General features: G+C 44.3%; 1 protein-coding gene across 6 annotated transcripts in view; it reads left to right on the top strand.

The window, feature by feature from the left end:
* The first annotated feature begins 3311 nt into the window (after positions 1-3311).
* Positions 3312-18473, top strand: part of PLEKHM3 (pleckstrin homology domain containing M3) — a 133702-nt gene continuing 118540 nt past the window's right edge. For all 6 annotated transcript variants that reach the window (XR_012154375.2, XM_073306631.2, XM_073306629.2 and 3 more), the window contains exon 1: positions 3312-3475. The gene's annotated coding sequence lies outside the window, so the exon portion shown is untranslated. The remainder of the gene's footprint in view (positions 3476-18473) is intronic.

Here is an 18473-nt window from a genome sequence, read left to right as displayed (position 1 = left end):
GCACCCCTGTAGCTCCCATCAGCCACGGTTCCTGGCCAATGGGAACTGCGAGGGCAGGCCTCGGTGCGGGGGCAGCATACGGAACCCCCTGGCTGCACCTACATGTAGGAGCCAGAGGGGGGACATGCCAGCTGTTTCCCAGGAGCCACGTGGCTGCTGCACAGCGCCGCCAACCAGACAGTCAGTGGCCCGGTCAGCAGTGCTGACCGGAGCCGCAAGGGTACCTTTTCGACCACATGTTCCGGTTGAAAACTGGACACCTGGTCACCCTAATGCCACCACAAAAGCTAATGAAAATACACTGTTCACATACTTTGCCACAAAATTTCCAAAGACCAATTTAATCTATTTTAATCTAGCCAGTACAAATTCTATTTCTGTATGAGAGTGTGGAAAATATACCACTTCTAGAGTCAGCTGATTAAGGTAAGGGTCTGCTTAGTGTAAATTAGCTCCATTTTATACTTGAATGGTTCTATCCTTGTATATTAATAAAAGTCTAGTAAATCTATTTTTTTTTAAAGTCTGTTTCCCTGTATGGAGATCACAACTTCAGAAAAGCACCATGCATGTCTATACAGAGCTGGTCAAAATATTTTGGAATTCAAAACTTCAGTTACATTTTATATCCAAATTTTGACATTTTAAATTTGTTTGTGATTCCCCTCCCCCAACACACACACACTCTCTCTCTCTCTCTTTGACCAGCTCTGGTGTTCTATAAATAACTAATAACAAATAAAAGTAAAATCATCATCCTCATGGCAAATCCCCAAAGGATGTAGCCTCCTGGCAGATCAAGTGCCATCTTGGACCGATCTTTAAAAGGGGCCTTATGGTGGTCTGGCTGGTTGTTCAGTTTATGTCCATCGCTGGCAATCTTAGTGTACCACACTATTAGGGGGCTTATTCCTTTACCCACTTACTTCCCTGGTCCTTCTCGCATGAACAGAGAGCAACAATACCCGAAGTCCAAAGGTGCAAACAATGCAATGTTTATTGGGGTGAACTTCCAGCAAGCACAATTCCAGTTTCCTTCCTTAGTATCCCCCTTCCCAGCTCTGACACCACAGAGCCTTGCACCTGTGTCCCTGTTCCCATTCCCCCCCTTAGCAAAACATGATTCCAATTTCCCCACCCCCATTCCCTGTTCCCATTTCCCTCACACACACCCACCCACTCACTTCCTGATTGACTGCAGACTATATAGTAAAACTTGAGTTCTGCTTTGCTATACCTTAACCAATCATTTTCCTGAAATTTAACTAACCAATCCTAACATATTGTAACATGATTATGTAACCAATTATATCGCACCACCTTAATTAGTTTACACCCAGCAAAATTAATTATACAGCAGACAGGAACAATCACAGAACCAGACAGAGATTATACAGACAAACAATAGCAAAGTGGGAACTATAATGACAAAACAATACAGAAGTGACGATTTCACATCCCAGCTATTGTTAAGTGAGTTCTTGTCAGACAGGATGCTATCAAACTAAGTTTCCTTTTACATTTTCTAGGCACTTCCCTTTCTCTGGAGGTGATAGGCACTATCAGGACAGGATTGTATTCCTAACAGCCCAGTAGCATCTTCTTTCAATGTGACTAGTTTGGAATGTGAGGATGTGACCTGTTGCCTCCCAGCTTATGGCTGCCTCTGTTGCTTAGCCAAAGGCCTTAGCCTACGAACAGGGCCTCAGACTGTCACAGTAAGAGAAGAAAAGGAGGACTTGTGGCACCTTAGAGACTAACCAATTTATTTGAGCATCAGCTTTCGTGAGCTACAGCTCACTGCATCCGATGAAGTGAGCTGTAGCTCACGAAAGCTGATGCTCAAATAAATTGGTTAGTCTCTAAGGTGCCACAAGTCCTCCTTTTCTTTTTGCAAAGACAGACTAACACGGCTGCTCCTCTGAAACCTGACAGTAAGAGAAGAACCTTACACTGGCAGACAGTGATTTTGATTCTTTCTTTTATGCCTCTATCTAGCCAAGTGGTAAGAATACACCTAAATTCTTAAAGTACAGGCCTTTGCAGACAGGCCTGAATATCTCTATCCTAACACACACACATAATAAAACAAGTACTTTTTAACACCTAAAGGAACAGGTTGAATTGAAGATCTTATTGCAAATCTAGGGTGAAAATTTATATACCTTTGTGCAACATTCAGTTGCTAAGAGTCTCCCGGCACTCGGGATTCTTATCACAAATCTCATTATAGTTGATGTTTTTCTTAAAGCCCCCACTCCTGGAGTCAAATGACTGTGTGAGAACCTCAGCTTTCAGTTTTTTAAAAGGAAATTTCTAGCCCTCATGGTCACAGAAAAGAGCTTGAAAATGTGACCCCCCCCCATACCTCCCCCCAAAAGGCTTAAAAATAGAAGGCCAATAAAAAGACCCTCACATAATTTTTATGCCAATCTCATGAATTTTGAACACTTGGGGCTTGGCACAACTGATGATTTATTTATTATAGGCAAAGCTAGTAGTGCTGCTTATCATTAAGGTTGTCTGACTGTTGCCATTATAAGACCCCATTTTCAGTTGCTTATCGCTTTCACTGGTTTATATGCTTATAACGTTATTATTATTTATTTGTATTACTGTAGCACCTAGGAGCCCTAGTCATGGACAAGGAGCCCACTCTGCTAGGTGCTGTAGAAACGCAGAACAAAAAGGCAGTCCCTGCCCCAAAGAGCTTACAATATAAGTATACGACAGGAAACCACAGATGGATACAGCTGCTGTATAATGATATAATAATACCTAGTTCTTTTCATCAATAGAGCTTAAAATGGAGAGGTCAGCATCATTATCCCCATTAGACAGATGGAGACACTGAGGCACAGAGAAATCAAATGACATGTTCTAGGCCACCAACAGAGTTGGGAATAGAACCCAGAGCGCCGGAGTCCCATTCCAGTGCGTGATCCACTAGGTCACACACCCATATTCTCACAACACATTGCAGCAGATGCATAGAGTTAATGTACAGGGAAGCGAGGTACGCAGACTGAAAACTGGGTTGAAAACACAGACATCCTCGAGGGTTAATTTTTCACCTGCTAATCTCCATTTTTGCTAACGGTCATAGGTATTGCATTATCTGAGAGAGAGCAGACGATGAAAGCAGTGCACAGGACTAAAAGAAACAGGGAGAAGAGCTATGTGTCACATAGTGATGACTAATGGCCAGCTATGTGCCACAGAGCGAAGTGGCAGAAAGCAGGAACTTCTGTGAGCTGGAACCTTGCTGTCAGAGGACCTGTTTCCCCGGTGGTGGAAGGGAAGGATTTGAGAAGGGACTGAGGCAGGCAGATTGTAAACACAGAGCAGAGAGAAGGATGGATAATGCAGGACACATATGTTGCCTGTCCTGGCAGAATGAGGAGTCATTGTACAGCAAAGATCATCTATTAGGAAGAAATGGCAAAGTGGGTTTTCTGGAGTTCCAGAGGGCCAGGTAAATGTTCCCTTTGTTGTTAATCTGCGGGTTTGTGGTTGGATTTCTCTTTTTTACATATCAGGAAATGTATCAAAGGTTTGATCATTCTGTGCTGTTTCTCACTGTTTTATAAACACACACACACACAGAGAGACAGTTGTCTAGCTTAGGTTTTCCTGGGGTGCCCATCACCTTGCAGCTATATTTGTATTTATATATTGTATACAGACATGCATGCACATGTATACATACCTCTGTGTATATAATACGTGTGTGTTTATAGTTAGCACACAGAGATGTGTATATATACATACACCTATGTAGCAATATATCTAGCCAGAGAAACAGACACAAACACACACACAGAGACTCTATAATTAAAGGCGCAGTTCTTGAAATCCTTGCAACACCCCAAACTCCTAATGACTTCGGCTGGAATTTTCATTGCTCCAGGTAGGCAGAATCAAATTCCATTGTGCAGTTTTGTACCTATCTGCAGTACAACACAAATACATCACTCTATGCTGGTGGGAAGTGCATTGCAGTGTTTTATTTTATTTTCTTTTATTTTTCGCAATGAAGTTTTTGCTTTCTTATGGGACAAACTCCCAAAACATAATAAATAGAATTATTAACTGTAGGATTAAGTAATCCCAATAAATATGCCTTCCTTGTATAATACCTATAGTGTTAGTTTAGATGCTATGGTCAGTGGCACCAATAGGATAGAGTGAAATAATAGTTTTGCAAAGAGAATGCATTATTTGTCTCTGATTTGTCTCAGAAAACAAATATTCAAGGATCCAATCTTGCAAAGATTTACGCACACATGTAAACTTACTCCCATTGAGTAGTCCCACCGAAGTGAATGGGGCTACTCACAATGCATAAAGATAAGCATGTGGAAAATCTTTGAAGGAGCAGGATGTCAGTCATTTCAGGCAACAGTAACCCCAATATATAGCTTGGGAGGTGTAGGGTTTAGTGACATTTTTCTTGAATCAGAAGTTTACAGGTTTTAAATTCCAGATTAAAAAAAATCACAAACTCAGCGTAGTGGGAGAGGGAACTACATAATGTAGCTGAAGGATCTAATCTACACTAGCTAGGTACTTATATATGGCCCCCATCACCACTGTATCTGAGTTCCTTGGATCTGACTGTTTTTTGCAGCTTACAAATAATATGTTGCGTTTAAGTCAATCAGCTGTTGTCAGGTTTCTGCTGAATTTTTGCAAAGATCGCTTGAGATAAAGTTTGTAATTTTTTTTGTTAGTAAACTGTGAGACCAATCTGTATTGTGACTGTGTAGGAGGAATAATACGGTGTTATAACAATAATGTGCTGTTGTAACCATCCCCCTGAGTTGGCTGATTTTCATGAGGTTGACATGATCTCAGAGGGTTGGGTTGCTGTGCTGTTTTGAAGTTCAGTCTCCATTGGGTTATTCTTTTTTTCTGGTGATAATAAATGTGTCACACTGCCAGGACTCACTAGTTGGAAAATGAGAAAAGATTTGTTTTTAAATGATTTTATGCTTGTTGTTAAATGGCGTTTTTTTTAATATAATCATACATGCACTTATATTCAGGTGAACTCCAAGGTCTTAGTGTGATTAGCTTTGAATTATCCAGGGTCAGCTCCTTGAGTACTGTACTTGATTAGGAGAATTGGCTGGAGTCTAGATACTAAAGTTACAATAATAACCCTTTACATTTATGCTGGATAGCTCTTTATCCAGAAAGATCCCCAATGGCTCTGGGGCCTATATGTGAGATGCTGAGTGCCAATAGCTCCTGGGCCTACATACATACGCTTCTCAGCTGAAAAGCAGGCATCTCTTGGGTGGGGGACACTTGCCAGCAGGACCCTGGTGCACAAACAACAGCAGAGGGACAACTTGAGTAGAAAGTCCAGTAATCTCCATCCATTTTCAACTCAGATTTCCATTTGGGAAAAAAAGTACTATTGGATTTTTTAGTACTGGTTCTGGCTCCCAACACAGCTCTGTGAAATATGAGAGAGGGGCTTTAGAATGAGAGTGCAGCTCTAGTAGAACCTCAAGGCAGATTATTTAATTTTAAAAGATCTTTTATTTATTGGTAGCTGCAATCTGGGAGGCCCCCGGCCCCCCACCTGTACTTTCTGGTTGGAGACAAATGGATCAAGCACAGCAGATCCAGTTGTAAAAGGCATCAACCAGAATAATATATCTCTTAAAATGTCTAGTTAGGTCTTTACACCACCCCCTCTGTGCTTGCAGCCTCGTGGGTCCTCCCAGTGACATCACCTATAACAACATCTGATGGCTACAGTATTATAGGGCTCACTCCTCTTTGTGCTGATCTCGGAAGCTAACACAGCCTGTTCTCTTCTTGTGTTTCTGAATTGCCTGCTTGGCTGGAAGAAGGTGCAGGGTTTTTAACCAGGTCAGTGTGACAAAATGTGAATTAAGTAAACACACATGAAGCAAAGAAACAGAACTGGGCAACCTCCAGGGTCCCCCAGGATGCCGTCTGCCTCCGACGGGGCTGGGTAGAACTCCAGGGAGGCAAGTGGGCTAATCGCTGTAGAAGCCCAGGCCAACATCCCCACTTAAAGAATAGATGTAGGCCCCGTTTGCAGCATAGTGTAGGCTTGTCAGATGGTAATGTACAGTAAGTGTTCATTAGGGCCCTGATTCGGCACGGTACTTACACACGTGCCTAGTGAGAAGCACATGAGTCATCCGGCTGAAAGGCAGCGGGACTGCTCATGTGTTTGAAGGTAGGAATGTGCTTCACTGCCTTGCTGAATCAGTGCCAGACTGCGTAAGGCCTCAGTCCAGCAATGTGCTTCGTGACTTCACTGAGGTGACTCACAGGCTTAAATGCATTGCCGGATTGGGGCCTTAGCTTTTTTCCTCTGACTTGGGGCACGTGCTGCTGTGCTGTGTGCACACATGCTGGAAAACCTGCTATACGGCTGCCCTTCTGCAAGGCTGCTTTGCCTTCTATTCCATCTCTGCCCAGACTCCCTGCTCCTTTCCAGGGTCACCGCCCAGCTGGAGAGCTTTCAAACAGCTAATCCCCGTGAAGCCAGCAGGAAGTGATGCAGCCACTCATTTCTCAGGGCATTCTTCGGCCTGGAGGGAAGTATGTGTCAGATTGCTGTAGGGCAAGGGAGTCAGCCAGGCTGTGTGATAAAGATCTCTGGAGCGCTGTACACAAACCTGTCCCGGGGGGTGGGGGAAAGCTTTACATGATCCATGTTTGCTCATTGCCCGTCATGTTCACCTCATTTTGTGCACTGTGCTTGTTGCGCGCTGTTGCCGTGGGCTGTTTGCATCCATGTTTTACCCTAGAGGTTGCTGCATTTTCATGAATGTTTGCGAAGTGCTGGGAAAATTAAAAGCCCGGTGTACTGTAGGTGCCAATTATTAACTAATATTACGTTCGGTGATGATGGGTGAAGAGTTCTCTAGATATGTAGTACAGTTTGTCATGTCCATAGAATGCTCTGGGAACCTTCTTGCTTAAAGGGACTGGGCTAGATCTTTATCAAGCATGAATCAACCTACTTCCATCAGACAGCAGAGCTGCATCAACTTTCCCCAGGATATAAGAAAAGGAGTACTTGTGGCACCTTAGAGACTAACCAATTTATTTGAGCATGAGCTTTCGTGAGCTACAGCTCACTTCATCGGATGCATACTGTGGAAACTGCAGCAGACTTTATATATACACAGAGAATATGAAACAATACCTCCTCCCACCTCACTGTCCTGCTGGTAATATATAGTTTTGAACCCCGCCAGCTGCACAGGTACATGTCATTATTAACGGGATCCCACCCCTCAGCTCTCTCAGTTACTTCTAGAGCTCTGTAGCATCTAAGCACTCAATACTGCCCTTTAGATTTACCTAGTGTTATCCATAGAGGTCATCATGGCTGATTCTGCTCTTTGCCTCTCCCAGCTTCGAGGAGACTGTCTTTGTTGTTAAAGAGTACTTGTGGCACCTTAGAGACTAACCAATTTATTTGAGCATGAGCTTTCGTGAGCTACAGCTCACTTCACGAAAGCTCATGCTCAAATAAATTGGTTAGTCTCTAAGGTGCCACAAGTACTTCTCTCCTCACAATGTGTATGAAAATCAAGGTGGGCCATTTCCAGCACAAATACAGGTTTTCTCACCCCCCCACCCCCTTTTTTCAAAAAAATACACACACAAAAACTCACTCTCCTGCTGGCAATAGCTTATCCAAAGTGACCACTCTCCTCACAATGTGCACGATAATCAAGGTGGGCCATTTCCAGCACAAATACAGGTTTTCTCACCCCCCCTACCCCCTTTTTTCAAAAAAACACACACACACAAACTCACTCTCCTGCTGGCAATAGCTTATCCAAAGTGACCACTCTCCTCACAATGTGCATGATAATCAAGGTGGGCCATTTCCAGCACAAATCCAAGTTTAACCAGAACATCCGGGGGGGGGGGGTGGCCCAACTTGATGATCACTTTAGATAAGCTATTACCAGCAGGAGAGTGGGGTGGGAGGAGGTATTGTTTCATGGTCTCTGTATATATAATGTCTTCTGCAGTTTCCACAGTATGCATCTGATGAAGTGAGCTGTAGCTCACGAAAGCTCATGCTCAAATAAATTGGTTAGTCGCTAAGGTGCCACAAGTACTCCTTTTCTTTTTGCGAATACAGACTAACAGGGCTGTTACTCTGAAACCCGTCTTTGTTGTTGTTTTGTATGTGTGGGCATGGGTGTTCCTTGTCACTCTTCTTGGCAGGAGGGATCTAGCAGACAGTTAGGTTTTGCAGCATGAAATTAATTAAGTAATCTGGATTAATTTAAGATCAATCTTATCTCTCTGCTAGTTTATCCAGCATTCAAGAGCTCTTGACTGAGAATACTTTTGCTCTGGCTCTTGTAAGCTTCTCCTAGAATTATTAGGTGCATTGTCTCAGAATATATATGATACTGTAAAGTACGTATTTAGGGCACTGGTGTAACCTGGACTATGGGGAATTCTTATACTGGGCCCAGCTTTTTTCCTGGACAGCTGAATGTCTCAGATTTATATTATGGAATCATAGAAATGTAGGGTTGGAGAGACCTCAAGAGGTCATCCAGTCCAGTGGTTCTTAACTTGGGTAAATGCGTACCCTCTGGGGGGTATGCAGAGGTCTTCCAGGGAGTACATCAACTCATCTAGATATTTGCCTAGTTTTACAACAGGTTACATAAAAAGCACTAGCGAAGTCACTACAAACTAAAATTTCATACAGACAATGACTTGTTTATACTGCTCTGTATACTATACACTGAAGTGTAACTACAATAGTTATATTCCAATTGATTTATTGTATAATTATAAGGTAAAAATGAGGAAGTAAGCAATTTTTCAGTAATAGTGTGCCATGACACTTGTATTTTTATGCCTGATTTTGTCAGCAAGTAGTTTTTAAGTGAGGTGAAACTTGGGGGTATGCAAGACAAATCAGACTCCTGAAAGGGGTACAGTAGTCTGGAAAGGTTGAGAGCCACTGACCTAGTCCATCTCTGCACACTGACAGATATTTAATTGTTTTTAAATACCTCCCAAGGACAAGGAGTCCACGCCCTCCCACGGTAACCAGTTCCAGTGCTTAACTAATAATGAGAAGTTGTTATTTTTACAAGTACTTTAAAAATTGTTGTTTAGAGACTCTTCTCCTTGTGCAAAGATTGACCAGGGCTTGTAATATTTACTCGCTGACCAGTGCCGAAAAAGTACTGGTAGACCAGGGGGCTAGCAGCTGTTTTAAGGCCCAAAATCTAATAAGCCACCCGATCTAAAGAAAGATGAATGCCATATACTAGTGTTTTCTCATGCTCTAATCCCATGTTACAACAGAAGAAGGTTTGGGGACTCACCTCCCATTTAGACATGAAAGGGGGGGGGGTTGATCTCGATTCTTCCACCCCCCAAAAACATATTTAAATACTCAATCCAACAATTATTTCATATAATCGTGAAAGGGACCATGTTAAGGCTGATGCATTAAAATTGCCTTATGACAGCTGTCCCTTATTGTACTCAAATTACTTCAGGATTCTGGCTGTGTGTTTTTTCCCTTCAAGCAACCTGTAGTGAATAGGGAAAAGTGGCAGAAGTTCTCTTTACAGATTCAGACTCGCAATGAGCAAACCAGCATAAGTGCATGTAATTGCGATTCCCAGTACATTGCATTACATTGTAAGCTCTTTGCGGCAAGGGCTCTCCTTTTGTTATATGTATGTACAACACCTTCCATAGTGAGGCCCTGATCCCTGATTGAGGCCTGCTGGTTAGGGGTACTCAAACTAGGGGTTGCCACCATCCAGCCCTTCTCATATTGCTGGATGGGAGCGGCGTCTCTCCTAGATGAGAGACGAATCCTGGGCTCATCCCGATATAAAGGGGGTTGTGTAAGAAAAAGTTGAGAACCGCTGCTGTAGGTACTACTCCACTACAAACGATTAATATCTGCTTTTGGGGGCATTATTTGGTCTGCAGCGTGGATAGAACTGGGAAAACAATGTGCTATGCACTAATACTTTGCATTCTCTGCCATCTTCCATCCCTTAAATATAAAACTCTTTGTAAATATTGATCCTCAAAATCCCTGAGACGTAAGTAAGTATTGGTAAACTGAGGCACAAATTTATTGTCAAAACACAACCGGTCAGTGATAGATTTGAAATTACAGCACAGGAATCCTAATGCCTAGACCTTTACTCTAGCCCAGTGGTTCTCAACTAGGGGTCAGGTACCCCTGGGGGTACGCAGAGGTCTTCCAAGGGGTACATCAACTCATCTAGATATTTGCCTAGTTTTACAACAGGCTACAAAAAAAGCACTAGCCAAGTCAGTACAAACTAAAATTTCATACAGACAATGACTTGTTTATACTGCTCTACATACGATACACTGATATGCAAGTACAATATTTATATTCCAATTGATTTATTTTATAATTATATGGTAAAAATAAGAAAGTCAGCCATTTTTCAGTACTAGTGTGCTGTGGCATTTTTGTATTTTTATGTCTCATTTTGTCAGCAGGTAGTTTTGAAGTGAGATGAAACTTGGGGGTTCGCAAGACAAATCAGACCCCTGAAAGGGGCACAGTAGTCTGGACAGGTTGAGAGCCACCGCTCTAACCAGTCAACTATACTCCCTCTCTGAAATCATGAAAGTGATTTCTGAAGTGACTTGATCTGTCTTGCTAGCTAACTAGTTTGATAGTGACCCTACAGTGCTGCTACACAGATAAGTATGGTTCTCAGGGATTTCAAGTGACCAAAATACAGCTAATTTAGATTCTGGATAATATTTTGATCACCTGACCCAATGCAGCCATCTAAAAATCTTGGTAGCTGCAAAAAGTGCAAGGTGTCCTGAGAAAAATCTGTGCATTAGTTGCTCAAGGTGTGTCATTCCTCAAAGGAAAGTTACAGACTGAAATAGCTGAGAGCACGATTCATGGAAAAGAACATAAGGTGTTAAGGGCCGACAGGCCCTGAATCTCGGGAGTCATGGAGTGCAGATTCTGAAAACAGCAAAAGAGGTGTCAATCCTTCTTTTGGATGAGAAGTGAATCCAAGGCCCTGGTCACTTCTTGTCACTATAGGACGTGTCTATACTGCACTCTCCCAAGCCTGGGCTCTGACTCAGTTTTGAGCCCAAGCCCCCTTTCTGTCCACACACAGATCAGTCTGACTCAGGTCACTAAGCACTGAGGACCCGGGTCCTAGGACCGTGTGAGCGAGCTGGGTGAGAGCCTGAGTCCCACTGCAACTCGCATCCAAGCCCTGTCCATTTTGCAGCACAGATGCAGGTCAAGTACACACCTGATTCAGAAGGCTGGTGTAGTGCCATACAGACACATTAGCGGGCTTGTGGGACCCAGGTCCAGCAATTGTAAAGCCAGGTTTAAAACGCAATGTGGACGCACCAGCATGGATTTGGAAACCCCAAATCCACAAGCCTGGGTTCCACAGATCTGGGCTTAGTGTGCTGTGGAGACATACCTGTAGATCCCATGGCATGTTTTGTAAGAGTTAGGGTGTCCTGGCCCAGGCCTGGATTGAAGCAGTCCAGACCTTAGGCACACCACAACACAGGGCCCTGCAGACAGCTTCATGCCCACACTGTGGCCCTAGCCTCCACCTAGAGTGGTGAAGGAGAAGGGCCCCAGAATTTACCCCAGGAACCAGGTTGTATTTGCTTTGGTGGGCAGAGACCCATTTCTCTCTTCTCCCGCCACACAGAATGCTCTGCTAGGGTAGTGTTGGCAGAGAACCTTGCACTGAAGCTCCCGTTGAGATGCATGCGACAGGTCACCCGTCTCAGATGTGTTTCAGGCTGTCTGCAGACTCAGGCAGAGGCTGCTGCATCAGTTAAACCCAGGTGACTTTTTCAAGCTTTTTTTGAAAAAAGCAAAGGCTAAAAACTTCATCCTTTTTTATTTTTAAATGGAAGCTGAGAATCTGATGTGATCACATGACCCAGGGAGCTGGGTCCTAAGGCACAGACTTATAGTGGCTGTGCCCTCATCTGGCTTTGACTGGCCCAGTTTCGGGAGCTACATTTGGTCTTCCCCCTTGTAGCTTGAGCTGAAGGAGTTAGTCTGTATTTCCCCTTCTAAAATAACTGTTCCTGATGTGGCAAGCAGTCTATTTCTAAATGGTCTTTTTTTTTCAGCGGTAGGTGGGTGATCCCGATATGCAGTTAGTAAAGTGCCTGGGTGAAAGGAGCTATGTAAATACAAGGTTTCATGAGACAACATTGTACTGTTTTAGATCTCTAGTGCCTAAGGGGTCCGCTTGCAATGCAAGGCAGTTAAATCCCTGTGCATCATCCTGAAAATTTGAGCCTGAGTGTTCTTTAAGGGGAAAAAGAAATCAGTGTCCCTGATAGTGAAATGCTGCTACTCGGGATTTTACAGTTGGACTGTCAAGTTTTAAAAAGCATATTTAAAAAAAAAACACCCTTTAACAAAATCATATTATTCTAATTGTAGGAAAATACTGCAGCCCAGTCATGCCCTCGGCCTACTTACCCATCCCTTCAACTCCATTCCTAAAGTTCCAGCTTCCAGCAGCAGCCATAAAGAAAGGAACAGCCTGCCAGAAAAAAATGTTTCCTTCCTTTTCCTGTAAACATAGAATTTCCCTCCAAAATTACCCTGTGTGGCGCAGGATGGGTGATATTCTGTCCTATCCTGGTGACAGGTTATAATCTGGTCTCTCATGGTTAGGACCCTATCAGATTCACAGCCGTGAAAAACATATCACGGACCGTGAAATCTGGTCTCCCCCCATGAAATCTGGTTTTCGTGTGCTTTTTACCCTATACTATACAGATTTCATGGGGGAGACCGGTGTTTCTCAAATTGGGGATCCTGACCCAAAAGGGAGTTGCAGGGGGGTTGTGGTATTGCTACCCTCACTTCTGTGCTGCCTTCAGAGCTGGGCAGCTGAAAAGCAGCGGCTGTTGGCCGGGCACCCGGCTCTGAAGGCAGCACCCCGCCAGCAGCAGCGCAGAAGTAAGGGTGGCAAGACCGCACCACGCCACCCTGAGTTCTGCGCTGCTGCTGGCAGAGCTGGGTGGCCGGAGAGTGGTGGCTGTGGACTGAGGGCCCAGCTCTGCAGGCAGCAGCGCAGAACTCAGGGTGACGATACCGTACCAGGCCGTCCTGACTTCTGCGCTGCTGCTGGCGGTGGCTCTGCCTTCAGAGCAGGGTTCCCGGCCAGCAGCCGCCGCTCTCCAGCTGCCCAGCCCTGAAGGCAGCGCCGCCGCCAGCCGCAGCAGCCCAGAAGTAAGGATAGCAGCTCTGCAATACCCCCTACAATAACCTTGCGACCCTCCCCTCCCCCCCTCCCCCCGCAACTCCTTTTTGAGTCAGGATCCCTACAGTTAGGACACTGTGAAATTTCAGATTTAAATAACTGAAATCATGAAATTTACGATTTTTAAAATCCTATGACCGTGAAATTGACCAAAATGGACTGTGAATTTGGTAGGGCTCTACTCATGATTGCAAGGCTAGACAGAGGAGCTCTGCAAAGAGGAGACTGTTAGCTTTCCGGGGGGTGGGAAGATGTGAGGGGACACTCAGCACTTCCCTGTAGCCAAGTTATCAAAATTCCCAATCCCTACTAATGTTTTAGCTTAAAAATTTCTAAGGTGCCTAAATGGCTTAGGAGCTCAAGTCTCACTGACTTTCAGTGGCACTTAGACTCCTAACCCGCTTGGTAAATTATTCTAAAGTGCCTCTTCGCTGCCAAGGTCTTGTAGCATGGCGCTCCACAGGTTAGGTACTTCCCATCATTTGTCAGTCTTAGTTGTGTTGCTTTTGAATGTAATTGAATGTTCCCTTTGTTCTGGTATTATGAAGAATAAATGGGAATGCCTTATTGACTCTTTGTATGGCATTCATTATTTTATATGCCTTGATCAGACCCTCTTTTATTCATCTCTTCCCTTAACTAAAGAGTATTACTCTCTTCCCTTTCTCTTCATATGGACTCTGAGTCACTTGTCTCTGGACCCCTCCTATTCCTGTGTTTGTTTATCTGGGTACCAGAATCTAGTTTCATTTGATCCAAGTTAAATGCAAAAGCCTGAGTGGAACTCTTAGAGTTCGTTATTGACAGATGTAACCTATGTAAGGTATTCTTATGGAGGACGTATCAGTGTAGTATCTAAGCACTACTGATAATTTGCTATGCATTTACGTAGCACTTTTCATCCTTTAAGGAAGCACTCCCCAGACTCTATAGAAAGGGGTAACCACTCCCCACTGAGGTGACCTTTTATAACAGTTTGTGCAGGGCATACTGTATCCCAAGGTGGTCCCATCATCCTGTCACCATGTGACTCAGTATCACCATGTGCTTCCGGAATGTGAAATCATTTTGGAGACAATCCCGTGGCTTTACAAGAATGTGGGAGGTTGTGTGACATGAGATAATCCTCATCCCACAAAATCAGGACAAACTTGCAGCCCCATAAAACAGGGTCTCCAGTGTTTGGTAATAAACCTGCTAAGTGAAAGTGTACAATTTCTTGGGTACGCTGATTGATTTGTCTTGTATTGATGTAGACTAGGGGACAAAGGGACAGTGTGTTTTGTTGCCCCTTGTCTTCCCCTGAAATGTCGCCGTACAGGTCACAAGCCCTTCTCCAATCATTGCTGTTCAGATTGTTTAAATCCATCAAGTGGGAGCAAGGCTGGGTTCTCTGCCAACGCAGGTGAAATGGCCTCTTTGTGTGGGCCAGCCTGTTACTTGCACTGTTTGGCATTTGACTATATCTCAGTGCTGATTCTGCCCAAGCTAACACTAACTGCAAATTTGTAAATGAATATCAAGCAGTCCTGGTATGAGCCATCGCTCATAAAGAAATGCCAGTGAAGGGTTTGAGGGTGGGTCGGTTACAGCTATGGAAGCCCTTTATTCTCCCTCCGTTTGTTTTCTCCCATGCAAAAGCCTTCTGCTCACGTGCTTATCCTGGCTGAGGAGTTCTAAATGCAACTCCCTTTGCAACCCATGGAAGTTACTCCTTGCTCTGCTTTGTGCTGTCCAGGCACTGAGCATGGTGCCTGCCCAGTTATCCCAAGACACTCTTGTTTTGTTGGTTTCAGAGTAGCAGCCATGTTAGTCTGTATTCGCAAAAAGAAAAGGAGTACTTGTGGCACCTTAGAGACTAACCAATTTATTTGAGCATAAGCTTTCGTGAGCTACAGCTCACTTCATCGGATGCAGTGAAGTGAGCTGTAGCTCACGAAAGCTTATGCTCAAATAAATTGGTTAGTCTCTAAGGTGCCACAAGTACTCCTTTTCTTGTTTTGTTGGTTTGCAAGAGGAGATTTGGGGCAGAGAGCGGTCAATAAGCACCTATGCTCTGTGTTGCTTCTGCCCTCCTCTTCAGAGACAGCTGCATATTAGTGGTGAAATGAGGGGTGAAATCCCAGCCCAGCTAAAGTCAATGGTGTCATAGTTCAGGATCACTGCACACACTCTAGGCTCCCAGCTCCCCACTCTCTTGGTGAAGACCTGCGTCCCCTCTCCTTCCTGCCTGGAGTATTTCCAGGCTGCACAGTGCCCTGCTTGCACTGTGAGTTCCCCAGCAAACCAGACTGCTTAAGCAGCCCTGCTTCCCTTTCTCCTCAGAGGCTACAAACAGCCTAAGTGCCACAGTTATAAGTCACCACAAGGCCCTTTCTAAGCAAAGACATTTATTCTTAAGGGGAAAGCCTTACAGAGAAAACATAGTAAACCAGTAAAAGAACTTACAAGCATGCTAATAAGCTTATCGGCGATCACCCAACAGTAGGCCAATTACTTATAGTCCTTCAACAAGGATTGTGGTCCCCCCCAGACAGAAAGCCCTTAGTCACTTTAAACTCAGGGTATTTATCCAAAAGTCCCTTCTCTGTCTGTTGGTCTCTGGAGAATCCAGTGTGAACCAGTATGTGGGAGCCTGTTCAGGTGGGGGTACCTCTCTGGAGGTGTCAAAACCTGAATGAATTAGCCCCATAAGCTCCACCACCACCCCACACACTGTTCTTAGTTCCCGGAGGGCTGTGATCATGCTCCCCCATGAAATTACATACAATCCCTGGCCCAGAATGATACATAAACTTAACACAGTGAGATCTCCCACAGATATTTTAGGAAATCGCCACATCTGTCACAAATGGCAAAACTCCCGTTGACTTCAGTGGAGCCAGAATTTTCCTCAAGCTGTAGAGATGGACCACAGAGTTGATGTCCAGATCTGGGTTAGGATCAGGCTAGGGTCTGGTGTTCTGGTTCAAGCCTGAATAAGGTTTCAGGTTCAGTTTTGACAGCACTGGAAGCTCACAAGCTGGTTTGGGGAGATTTGGGCCCCAAATGCTGGAAATCTCCCAGTGTCAGCTATTCCCTTAAGACGGGAGCTACACCTGAACTAGCAATGGCAAATTGGCTCCTTACAATTTTGGGTCTGACCCAGAATGAAAACTGTGAGGGGGATAGCGTGGGCTTGGATCAGTCCTTTGCTTGGCCATTGTTAGCCATTGACACCTGTGCAGAGGGACCATTACACACCCCCCATTCTGATTTGACACCGTTTTACACCCATTTTGTTCAGCTTCACCGTTTTGATTCCGGCCCCATCTCTACTCAATTAGTCAGAAGCAGCCTAGCAAATCAGTGAGCCAATGCTCTTCTTGCTGATGTTGCCCGTCACAGGGTGGTAGTTAATATGCACCAAGGCAATATTATTTGAAGCTGCTGTCTGAAGCATGATGATTTGAAGACCATAGTCACTGCCGAGAAAAAACAGGATAAGGTTTGAAGTTACCGTGGTTATGCATATTTTTGTTTTTAAAGCACATGTCTTGGAAAGCATTTTACAAAGACCACCATTTCTGAACTGCAGCAACTAAGACCCAGATAGCAAAGATGATGGAAGGCTGCGTATTATTGGACAGTAAAATAAGTTATTTGCCACAGTAGAGCAAACCGTGGGTGGAAACCGACTTATTGGGGAATACAAACCCTCCCCAGTATAAGACTGTTCGTTCCCCTCTGTTCTGAACAAATTGAATTGTCTTCTGTTTATTAAGATGGAGCAGCTGCAGGATCTGCTACATTAAAAGTCGAGCTTCAACCAGTTTGGCTAAAGGAGTAACTGCTCTAGCTGATAGCAGTAGGGGACTTTTATATTCCTATGGGGAGCAGCCTCTGAAATGGCAAGGGCACACAATAGTGCAGAGTTTTTCAAAAATAAATAAATAAACATTTAACTATTTTGTGTTTAGTTTTATTGGAAAACCTCTTAAGTTCAGTGTCAACACTGGCTTCCTCCAGCACTAGTGAGGTCTGTCTAAATACAGTATCTAGAGGCCTGCACTCAAACTAATAGAAATCCCTCCACAGATGGTGACAAGAATCTATAGAGGTGTGTTTCTGATTGATTTGGATCAATTTTAGCTGTGCCTGCCCCAAACAACAGGAGCATAGTGAGTGGAGCCCCAGTTCAAGATGGGTGACACAGCAGCAGGGGTGAGGAGACGGGGATTTACTCCCTGGGAATGGAGCAGCCCCTTACTGTACCGGAATGAGTGCTGAGGAGCCGTGATCGCTCAGCGCTTCGCAGGTTTGGGCCTCAAAACTCTTCTCTGCCTCTGCACTTCGCAGAACATCTGAGCCAGTTGCCCAGAGGTGATGGTCTGCTGGTTAATGACGCCTCTGGACATGCTGGATTTTGTTTAGCATTGTGTTGCTACGCTCTTATGTTTCCACCACTGTTTTACATGCCCTGTGATAGGTTGTCTTGATGTAGCTTTAGTGGTCCTACGATATTAGCGAGACAAGGTGGGGTGAAGTAATATCTTTTATTGGACCAACTTCCGTTGACAGAGAAAAGCTTTTCCCTCACCCACTTTGTCTCTCGAATGCCCTGGGAGAGTGCAGAAAGTAAGGAAAGAATTCAGAGTCCAGGTCAGCGTTAGCCTCTTAGCCCTGGTTCTTTAGCCAGGTGATCACTGTGCTATTTATAATAAGGATCAGATAGCAAAGTATTCTCAGCACAACTTAGTTCAGCCTTAATGTTTCTGGAACGACTCACATCCTAAAGTCTCCCAGGGTTTTTTTTAGGTCCCCTCATATCCTCATAGAAGCCTGCACCAAGCGTTCCATAGGTCACCGTATCGCAGAAGGCTAATAAAGAACACCTTTCACTGTAGCTCTGAAAAGCTTATCTTGTTCTAATAAATGGTATCACCTTGGCTCCCACTTATCTGGTGCCCCACCCTCCTCTATACAGGTTCTAATTCAAAAAGTGATAACAAGTAATCTCCCACTTAGTGGACAACAGAAGCCCTGTAAGGAAACTTTGTACACAGGAACTTTGATGCCGAAAGGAAAGAGGGGATGATGACGGTGGGAAAAATCAGGTGATTAAACAGCTTCACTTGAATGAAAGAGGGTTTATTAAAATGGTGC

This window comes from Lepidochelys kempii, chromosome 11 (assembly GCF_965140285.1).
Source record: "Lepidochelys kempii isolate rLepKem1 chromosome 11, rLepKem1.hap1, whole genome shotgun sequence".
In the NCBI taxonomy this organism is placed as follows: Eukaryota; Metazoa; Chordata; order Testudines; family Cheloniidae; genus Lepidochelys; species Lepidochelys kempii.
This window is presented reverse-complemented; position numbering and strand designations above follow the sequence as displayed.